Below are 9,511 nucleotides of genomic sequence, written 5' to 3' on the forward strand. Positions count from 1 at the left end.
GGTGCCTGTTTTGTTTATTGGTCTGTATGTTGTTTTTGACTGTCATATTTGCTCTCTTGTAGGAGTTTTTTTTTGGGTGACGTAACCCTAGTTGATTTTGTATCTTTGGTGTGCTGTATAACACAAAGAGTTCCTTTCTTTATTTTGGATCAGGTAAGTTCCCTGGGCCTGTGTTGGTGCCTGTTTTGTTTATTGGTCTGTATGTTGTTTTTGACTGTCATATTTGCTCTCTTGTAGGAGTTTTTTTTTGGGTGACGTAACCCTAGTTGATTTTGTATCTTTGGTGTGCTGTATAACACAAAGAGTTCCTTTCTTTATTTTGGATCAGGTAAGTTCCCTGGGCCTGTGTTGGTGCCTGTTTTGTTTATTGGTCTGTATGTTGTTTTTGACTGTCATATTTGCTCTCTTGTAGGAGTTTTTTTTTGGGTGACGTAACCCTAGTTGATTTTGTATCTTTGGTGTGCTGTATAACACAAAGAGTTCCTTTCTTTATTTTGGATCAGGTAAGTTCCCTGGGCCTGTGTTGGTGCCTGTTTTGTTTATTGGTCTGTATGTTGTTTTTGACTGTCATATTTGCTCTCTTGTAGGAGTTTTTTTTTGGGTGACGTAACCCTAGTTGATTTTGTATCTTTGGTGTGCTGTATAACACAAAGAGTTCCTTTCTTTATTTTGGATCAGGTAAGTTCCCTGGGCCTGTGTTGGTGCCTGTTTGTGTTTGTTCAAAGTTTTTTGATTATGTTTGTTTTCCATCTTGATAATAAATGTTATGTTTTGTACCGGGATTGATCAGCAAAGTAGTGTTGTTCTTGGCTGGGCTAGCTACTAAAGGGCTAACTTTTTATTTTTGTTATTTAAATTTTTTTAACCAATTATTCTTAATTTTGTAGTAGTTGTTTGTGATGTGTTTGATGTTCTGTTTTTTTAAATAATAGTATTTTTAACAATTACAATTTAACATATGTAGCTTTCATTATAATAATGTTTTTTTTTTTTTTATAATATTCTTTTTGGTCCTGAATTGAACCCAGAAAAAATGTCTTACGCTCCTGCAGTAAGTTGACACACCCTTTTTGTAATAATTTTTTGTTTGCATATTTTTTGGACTTTGTTTTTGTCTTATTCATGTTTTGTTTTTTGTTTTTATAAAAGTGTGTGATGTCTATATTTATCGCAGCAGAAGCCCTACCTCCCCAACCCACGCCAGCACTCCCACCCCAACCGCCAGCCCCACAACCACAACCGGCTCCTCATCAACCAAGGCAACGGAGGCGTGCTAGGCCACCAATTTTCCGACCCCGTGTCCTACTTTTTGGGATGCCAGATGATGTGGTTGTACGTAGATACAGGCTGCCACCACATCTAATCCTAGACACTCTCTCCATAATAGAGAGTGATCTGGAGTCTGAAATTCGGTATCCTACAGCAATACCACCATTGACACAATTCCTTGCTGTGTTACATTTTTTGGCAACAGGGTCTTACCAGCATGTGGTTGGAGACCTGGTTGGCATGTCGCAGGGCCAGTTCAGTAAGGTCCTGCGGCGTGTCTGCCAGGCTTTCCTCAAGCGTGTGAAGCAATTTATTGCTATGCCTTTGGATGTTGGTGCCCTAGATGTGGTGAAGCGGCAATTTGCGGAAGGTGGTAGTCGCTTCCCACATGTTATTGGGGTTGTGGATGGCACACATGTAGCTATTCAGCCACCAAAACATAATGAAGAAATTTTTAGAAACAGGAAACTGTTTCATTCTCTGAATGTAATGTTTGTTTGTGGGCCATCCCTCCAGATCCTTTCCCTGAACGCTAAGTTTACTGGAAGTTCCCATGATGCGTATGTCATTAGACAATCAGGGATATGGCACAGATTAAGATCAAGTCAACGAGCAGACATGTGGTTATTGGGTGAGTTGTAGCACATATTTTGTTCAAAATTTTGTATATTTTTCCAAATTGACTATTTCTAATTATTTTTTTTGCCTCAAACAGGAGACCGTGGATATCCTTGCACCCCCTGGCTCATGACTCCTTACCGTAATCCCAGGCCAGGACCACAGACGGCATTTAACTCCGCGCTTACTGCCACTAGGCAGCTGGTGGAGCGCACAATTGGGGTCCTTAAAGGGCGGTTTCGTGTGCTCCACCGCACTGGTGGCGACATCATGTATTCGCCGGAGATGGCAAGTAAAATAGTGGTCCTGTGCGCTATACTCCACAATATCGCGGTAAGGAGTAGCGTAGAGCTTCCTCAGACAGAGGAATTGCCTGATGAGGAGCCAGGGGTTGTCCGACACTTCGGTGGGGGGAGTGTTACAAGGAGGGGGAGCCAAGTCAGGGCAAGCATTGTTGCTGAATTTTTCAGGTATAGTGTTTTTTTTTACTCTATTGTTACCAAAATAAAAGCACAGTATGCATCATTTTGTATTTAAATGTAGAAATTGTGTTTGCTATTGTAAGGTCATTGTGTAATGCTTTTTGTGTGTTTGAATCTGTTTTTTTTTTATCTTCAAAAAACAATAACACGTTAAGCTGACAATTTAATTTTATGTCAAACAATACTGTGATGTTGCTAAATAGTGTCCTTATTTTTTTACTATTCTAACATCATGATTATTTAAACAAAAACACAAACAAATGAAACTGAATGTTGCCCACTTTGTGAATGTCCAGCTGAAAGACCACACAAACTGAGGTGAGTACTCAGATATGTTTATAAATTGATCTAAAACTGTGTGTGTGTCTGTGTTTTTTTGTTTTTAAAATTATGGTTGTGTTTTGCTTAAAATTTGCTTATGCGAATGCGTAGATCCGCTCGTGCGAAATAACACTCTGCTCTTCACAGCATTGCAAAGATCAATAAAGTTATTATAAATGACATATGACAGCATAGATTGTGGACCAATCACATGCTAACAGACATTATAAATATATGCCCAAATAAGGAAAACGCCATTGCCATGATGCGTGCGGCACCTTTCACCAGGAGGGAGCTCCGCGTCCTGGTCGCGGTGATGGACCGCCGCGTAGGCCGCGTTGGGCGATTCATCCCCAATCGTGTTAAGCGCGAGGCCTACGCGGAGGTCCGTCGCCTGCTGCGGTCTCGCGTCCGCAGCAGGCGGACCATCATCCAGTTAGAGCGGAGATGGAGTGATCTCCGAAGGAGGACTCCAGAGCTGTTGGCGGAGATCCGCCAGCAAATCCGCACTATGCATGCACGCAGTAAGTAACATTACATAAGATTATTAGCATAAATAGTGCAAATTTTCACTAAGTGGTAGGCTAATTGCAACACTGAGTGAACATTTTGAAAAAATAGGACAGTGTGTGTGGTTAGGGCAAACATTACTGACTGTAGCAAAGTGTCCCTAAACAAGTGCATGTTTTACATAATTAGTAACCAGGCAGGAAACTGTACCAAAACACTTGATCAGTGCTGTCTATATAATAAGGTAGCTTGAATAGTGATCTGGTGATGTTGGCTAGACAAATCAATATGTCTCAATGGAATAGATACAGGAATGACCGACAAAATTTTTAAATTTCATAATTTTGTTTGCAGTGGGCAACATGAAGAGGTTTGAATAATTATTTTGTAAAAATTCTTACAAAAACTTTCTTTTACATGGAACCGAACAGTGAAAATTACAATTGATTAGTATGTAATTTAACATGCAAATTGAAATATATTTTACCAATCATTCTAGGACGACCACAACGGCAAGCACCACATGATGCACCAGCTCAGCACCCTTCCCCTTCTCACTCCCCCTCCACTTCCCAGTCCCCCTCCCCTTCTCACTCCCCCTCCCCTTCTCACTCCCCCTCCCCTTCTCACTCCCCCTCAGCTTCCCAATCCCCCTCAGCTTCCCAATCACCCTCAGCTTCACAATCCACCTCAGCTTCCCTGTCACCCTCAGCTTCCCAGGCCCCCTCAGCTTCCCAGGCCCACTCCACTTTCCACTCCCCTTCTCAGCCAACCTCTCCTTCTCTTTCTGTGACCCCTTCTCCTCCTTCCCATACCCCTTCTCCTTCTACTTCCAACTCACCTTCTCAGCCCCCCTCACCCTCTATTGGCCTAACATTTTCACCGCCCCCCTCGCCCTCTCAATCAGACCCACCCTCTGAAATTACATCCCCAATCCAACCTCCATCCCCCATCCAGCCTCCTTCCCCCATCCAGCCTCCTTCCCCAATCCCTCCTCCTTCCCCCATCCAGCCGCCTTCCCCCATCCAGCCGCCATCCCCACCCAGTGAATGGGCAGAGGAAGCCCCTGAAGACAGTTCAGGGAGTCTTCATGTTGCCGAGGAAAGTAAGTGTTTTAACATTTTGTTAAAAATGATTACCTACTTACACTTACAATGACAAAACATGCAGTGTTGTACTGTTGGAATTCTTGTACCAAGGAAAATTAATTGTGTTTTTCTTCATGGTGTACATGTTGCATTTACATTTATTTGAGTGTCATTATATGTCCAGTGTTTATGTGTGCCATGTTTTGTGTGTCCACTCTAGGTCGACACTCATTAGGTCAACAGGGTTGGCAGGACAACAGGGTTTATATGTGTTAGGTTTTCTGGGAAACAGTTAGACCTGAGTGGAGTTTAGTATGTTGTTGTTCTTTTACACTTGTGCCTGTGTATTCTTAATATTTACACTTACAAATCACATGCTTCACTTTGTTAGGCAGCCTAACGACCCAATGATTTGTGGTGTGAAAGTTACACTCACAAAATGATTATTGGATAAAGTCAAACCTGTTTGACCTTATTTAGTAAGGGCAGCTTTCATGGAGTGTGGGCATGCTAGGATATGTTGTCCTTCTGAAGATGTTGATATGCAGTGTGATGATGCAGGACCAACACCCTTAAAAAAAAAAAAAACAATAAAAAAAAAAACCAAATGGGAATGAATGCCAACATGGTGTAACATTGACGAAGATGGTAGTTATCTTTAACATGGGATGTCGGCCATAGCAACCAATAAGATTATACTTAAAAAATTGGGAACCACTTCTACAATATAATATTCATATTTTTGCTTGTTTGCTATGGGCAACGTTCCATCTTAAATATAACTCACATAGTAGTAAATGTAACCCATGGTCTGGAACACTTTAAAATCTTAAAAAAAGGCTGAGCAGGCTTGTGTGTTGTTCTGCTAATGATTGTACCATAAAACAGGCAGGATGTAGTAACTTTGCCATTAAAGCAGGCCTGTCCAAACTGCGGCCCTCCAACTGTTGAGAAACTACACATCCCAGCATGCCCTGACACAGCTTTGGCATTCCCTGACCACAAAACTGTGTCAAGGCATGCTGGTATATGTAGTTTCACAACAGCTGGAGTCCAGCAGTTTGGACATGCCTGCATTTAAGTGTGCTTTGCGCCTTGCTTGGATAATAAGTAATGTAATTAAGTTATTAATGTTTGTGTTGCATCTTAATTTCAGATGTTGCAGTTGGAGATCCTACAAGTTTTGGAGGCATTCTTTACACCATGCGCCAACACCTGCAAGGATTAATGCATTGTGTTGACAATTTGCAAAAATATGCATGATATTGTTTATTTTCAGGAAAAAAAAACTGATTTATTTTAAAAATAAAAATAAAAAAAGTTGATTAAAGTTAACCGGGTGTTGTGTTTATTAATGCAAAAAAGGATCAGCTGATTGGCAGGCAGAAATTGTTTGCAAAAAACATTACACACATTTTACGTTAGATTATTAACCAAAAAAACAGGAGATTATTGTGTTAAGAAACATGTAAACACCTTCATTCACAAACAACACCTTTAAAAACAAACAAAGGGAAAAAAAAAAAAAAAAACACTTTTACATGTTGATGGGCAATTATGGCAACAAAGTGTTAATCTGGTTTGTTTTGCAGACTTAATTGTTTAGGAACATTATCAATCATTACACTAATTGGATTCGTTATTGAAAAGGGCTTGTTGACTTTAAAAGGAATGGTGTAATTTCACTTAATAGCTTTAAAAAAAACATTTTTGAGCGTTTTTCCTTAAAAGTGTGCACTTTTACGGTAAAATGTGTAAATCTACTAAAACTTAGTATTTTTACGATTAAGTATGTGTTATTGCGATGGATTCGCAATGCTGCGATGGTTTCGCATTACTGCGATGTCATTTGGCGTACGCCCACTTTGTGTAATACTGCGTACGAATGTGCAAAAATACGTTGGGGGCGGAGGTTCGCATATTTACTACATTAACGCAACTTTGCGAATATGTTGTGCGACCGAAAAACTTAGCGATCAACTCGGAATGAGGGCCACTATCTCTTAGAATACCTTCCAATACTTTCCCCACTATAGATGTAAGACTAACTGGTCTATAATTACCTGGTTCAGCTTTACTTCCCTTTTTGAATATAGGCACTACTTCCGCTATACGCCAGTCTTTGGGAACCATACCTGATATAACTGAATCCTCAAAGATCAGAGATAGCGGTTTTGCCAGTTCAGAGTGAAGCTCCATTAGAACCCTTGGATGAATACCATCGGGCCCTGGTGATTTATTAATCTTTAAATGTTTTAATCGGTGACAGACTACTTCCTCGCTTAAATAAGTACCTATCAGTGTGATATTGTCCTTATTGAGATTGTGTGTCAGTCCCTGAATTGGGTCCTCTCTAGTGAATACTGTTGAAAAAAACTCATTTAGTGTGTTCGCTATGTCATTATCATTTTTGCTTAAGACTCCCAACGTGTCCTTCAAAGGGCCTATACTCTCCTTTTTTAATCTCTTGCTATTGATGTATTTAAAGAATTTTTTGGGATTTGCTTTGCTTTCCTTTGCTACTAGTTTTTCAGTTTCTACTTTAGCCGCTCTTATTTCCTTTTTGCAATTTTTGTTACATTCCTTATAGTGCTGAAATGACTCTGCTTCCCCGTCAGATTTGTATTTTTTAAATGCTCGCCTTTTCTTGCCCATAAGTTCCTTAATCTTTTTGTTAAGCCACATCGGTTTATGATTTTTATTCCCTTTTTTGCTACTCATAGGAATATATTTGAGTGTATTATTAGCTAGCAGGAATTTTAGTACCTCCCATTTCTCCGTAGTATTTTTTCCTAAAAACAATTCTTCCCATTCAATATCCCTGAAAAATACCCTCATCATTTCAAAATTTGCTTTGCTAAAATTTAAAGTCCTAGTTGAGCCAGTATAGGGCTGTTTGTAGAAACTGATATTGAATGTGACCATATTATGGTCGCTGTTTCCTATGGGTTCCCCTACTATAATACCCGATACCAAATCCTGATTGTTTGTTAATACCAGGTCTAAGATTGCATTGTACCTAGTTGGTTCCTCAATTAGTTGGACTAGGTAGGTATTGTCGGAACCGTGTAAAATAGGTGAAGTTCGGGGGGGTTCGGATCTCGGAGAACCGAACCCACTCATCTCTAATATATATATATATATATATATATACATCCATATATTGCTGGCACTCACTTGATAAACAGCATGCCCTGGTGCAGCATAATCCAATTCACAACTCCATATAAGAAATGGCACTCAGAGTCGGCATTAGTAAGCAAAGAACAAATCTGTATTAAAGTTGAGTACTTTCGGGGACAGCACCCCGTCCTCAGAACCTTACAGCAGATAAGACATGTCACGATCCGGGTATCTGGACGCCATTTCTTACCCATCAGATGCCTCCTAAGGCTGGCTCAGCGCTCCAGGACCGGATTCCATCTGTTATCCTGATGTGTACATTCCTGTATCCTCTCCTGTCACTCTGGGACGCTGTCACAGTAAACGCCATATTACATCTGGCATGGCGTCTCCCGCGGCCTCCGCCGCCGTCCCTGAGCTTCTGCATGCAGAGTGTCAGAGTGGCGATTACGTCAGCCGCGGCCTCCGCTGTGTCCGCGTGGTTGGATGTGCACTTGTCAGCCTGGCGTCTCCTGTCTCCAGTGGCCGGCGCCGCCATTACTGTTTTCATTACCACATGGATTACAAACCAAACTTCCCTCCAAGTGTCTGCATGGGCGCAGCCATCTTGGATTCTGTCAGCTGATCATTTCCGCCAATCTGTTGTCAGTATTTTTAATCTGCATAATTGCCAAGCCAATCCCTTCCTTGCTGCAGGTATAAATACACTGTGCCTGAGCAAGGAAGGCGTCAGTGCTTTGGTTGTCAAACCTAGTTCCTGTTTGTCTCTCTCCTGTGATTGTCTTCCAGGTTCCAGCTCCTGTCTCAAGACTTCCACCATAGAGACCCGCACCAGCATTCCACCTGCGGTGTAGCCTGACTCTCCAATCCATTGTGGATTCATCTGTTTCCAGCTACAACATTACCTGCTTCCAGCTCAGCTTCCAGCAGAGTACAGCTTCCCTTAAAGGGCCGGTGTCCTTTCTACACTTTACCACTCTCCACCGGTATTATTATTTCTCCGCTCTCAAGTTCTACATTTCAGTTCATATTTCATCGCTCCCAAGTTCATTTATTATTTAACTGGTTCCAGCCAGTATCCACTCCGTGCTAACAACAGTCTGGTTCCAGCCAGTATCCACAGCAGCTGTTTTATCTTCAGCAACCCAGCTTTTCCTGGAACACCAGCTGGCACAATCCTGGGTTATCTCCATTGCTACAGTCGGGCCTGGTAAGGACTTTCCATCTAGAAGATCATAAGAACTATCTCACACTACCAGTGCCCTGTGGCTCCTGCCATCCTGTAGTACCCAGGAACTGTATTTATTCTTTGCTGACTTTTACGTTTTCTTTTACTGCTGCTGTGTTGCGGAGTTGTCATAATAAACATCATTGACTTTTATCCAAGTTGTCGTGGTCACGCCTTCGGGCAGTTATTATTCATGTTACTTACATGTCCAGGGGTCTGATACAACCTCCCAGGTTCCGGTACATCTCAGCCCCTACAACTGAGGCTGCCTCCAGTCAGCTCAGGCCCTCAGTTGTGACAGTAAGCACTGACCTAATGAATCCAGCCGGAGACCAGGATCAAGCGGCCAGGCCGATGCAAGAACTAGCAGCCCGACTAGAACATCAGGAGGCTGCACAGGGCCACATCATCCGCTGTCTCCAGGATCTCTCTACTCGGCTGGATGGGATTCAGACAACTCTCCGTGGATCAGGCGCGTCTGGTGCGTCAACCACAGTGACTCCAGCTATAACCCCACCCACCTTACCCATTTCTGCTCCACGTCTTCACCTTCCAACGCCAGCAAAATTTGACGGATCTCCAAGATTCTGCAGGGGATTTCTCAACCAGTGTGAGATTCAGTTTGAGCTACAACCTGGCAATTTTCCCAGTGACCGTACAAAAATTGCCTACATTATTTCTCTTCTCAGTGGCTCAGCCCTTGATTGGGCATCACCGTTATGGGAGAGGTCCGACACCCTGCTATCTTCCTACACTGCCTTCGTGTCAACATTCAGGCGCATCTTCGACGAGCCAGGCCGGGTAACCTCAGCTTCATCCGAGATTCTCCGTTTACGCCAGGGGTCACGTACTGTAGGACAATATCTGATACA

The 9,511-nt window shown here is 42.2% G+C and overlaps 1 long non-coding RNA gene across 1 annotated transcript; it reads left to right on the forward strand.

The window, feature by feature from the left end:
- The first annotated feature begins 2,119 nt into the window (after nt 1-2,119).
- Nucleotides 2,120-4,103, forward strand: LOC134997764 (uncharacterized). The gene is made up of 3 exons (XR_010200191.1): nt 2,120-2,357; nt 2,666-2,687; nt 3,700-4,103. It is a non-coding gene; the product is annotated as an uncharacterized LOC134997764 (long non-coding RNA).
- Nucleotides 4,104-9,511: the final 5,408 nt, after the last annotated feature.

The sequence above is a fragment of the Pseudophryne corroboree genome, chromosome 1 (assembly GCF_028390025.1).
Source record: "Pseudophryne corroboree isolate aPseCor3 chromosome 1, aPseCor3.hap2, whole genome shotgun sequence".
In the NCBI taxonomy this organism is placed as follows: Eukaryota; Metazoa; Chordata; class Amphibia; order Anura; family Myobatrachidae; genus Pseudophryne; species Pseudophryne corroboree.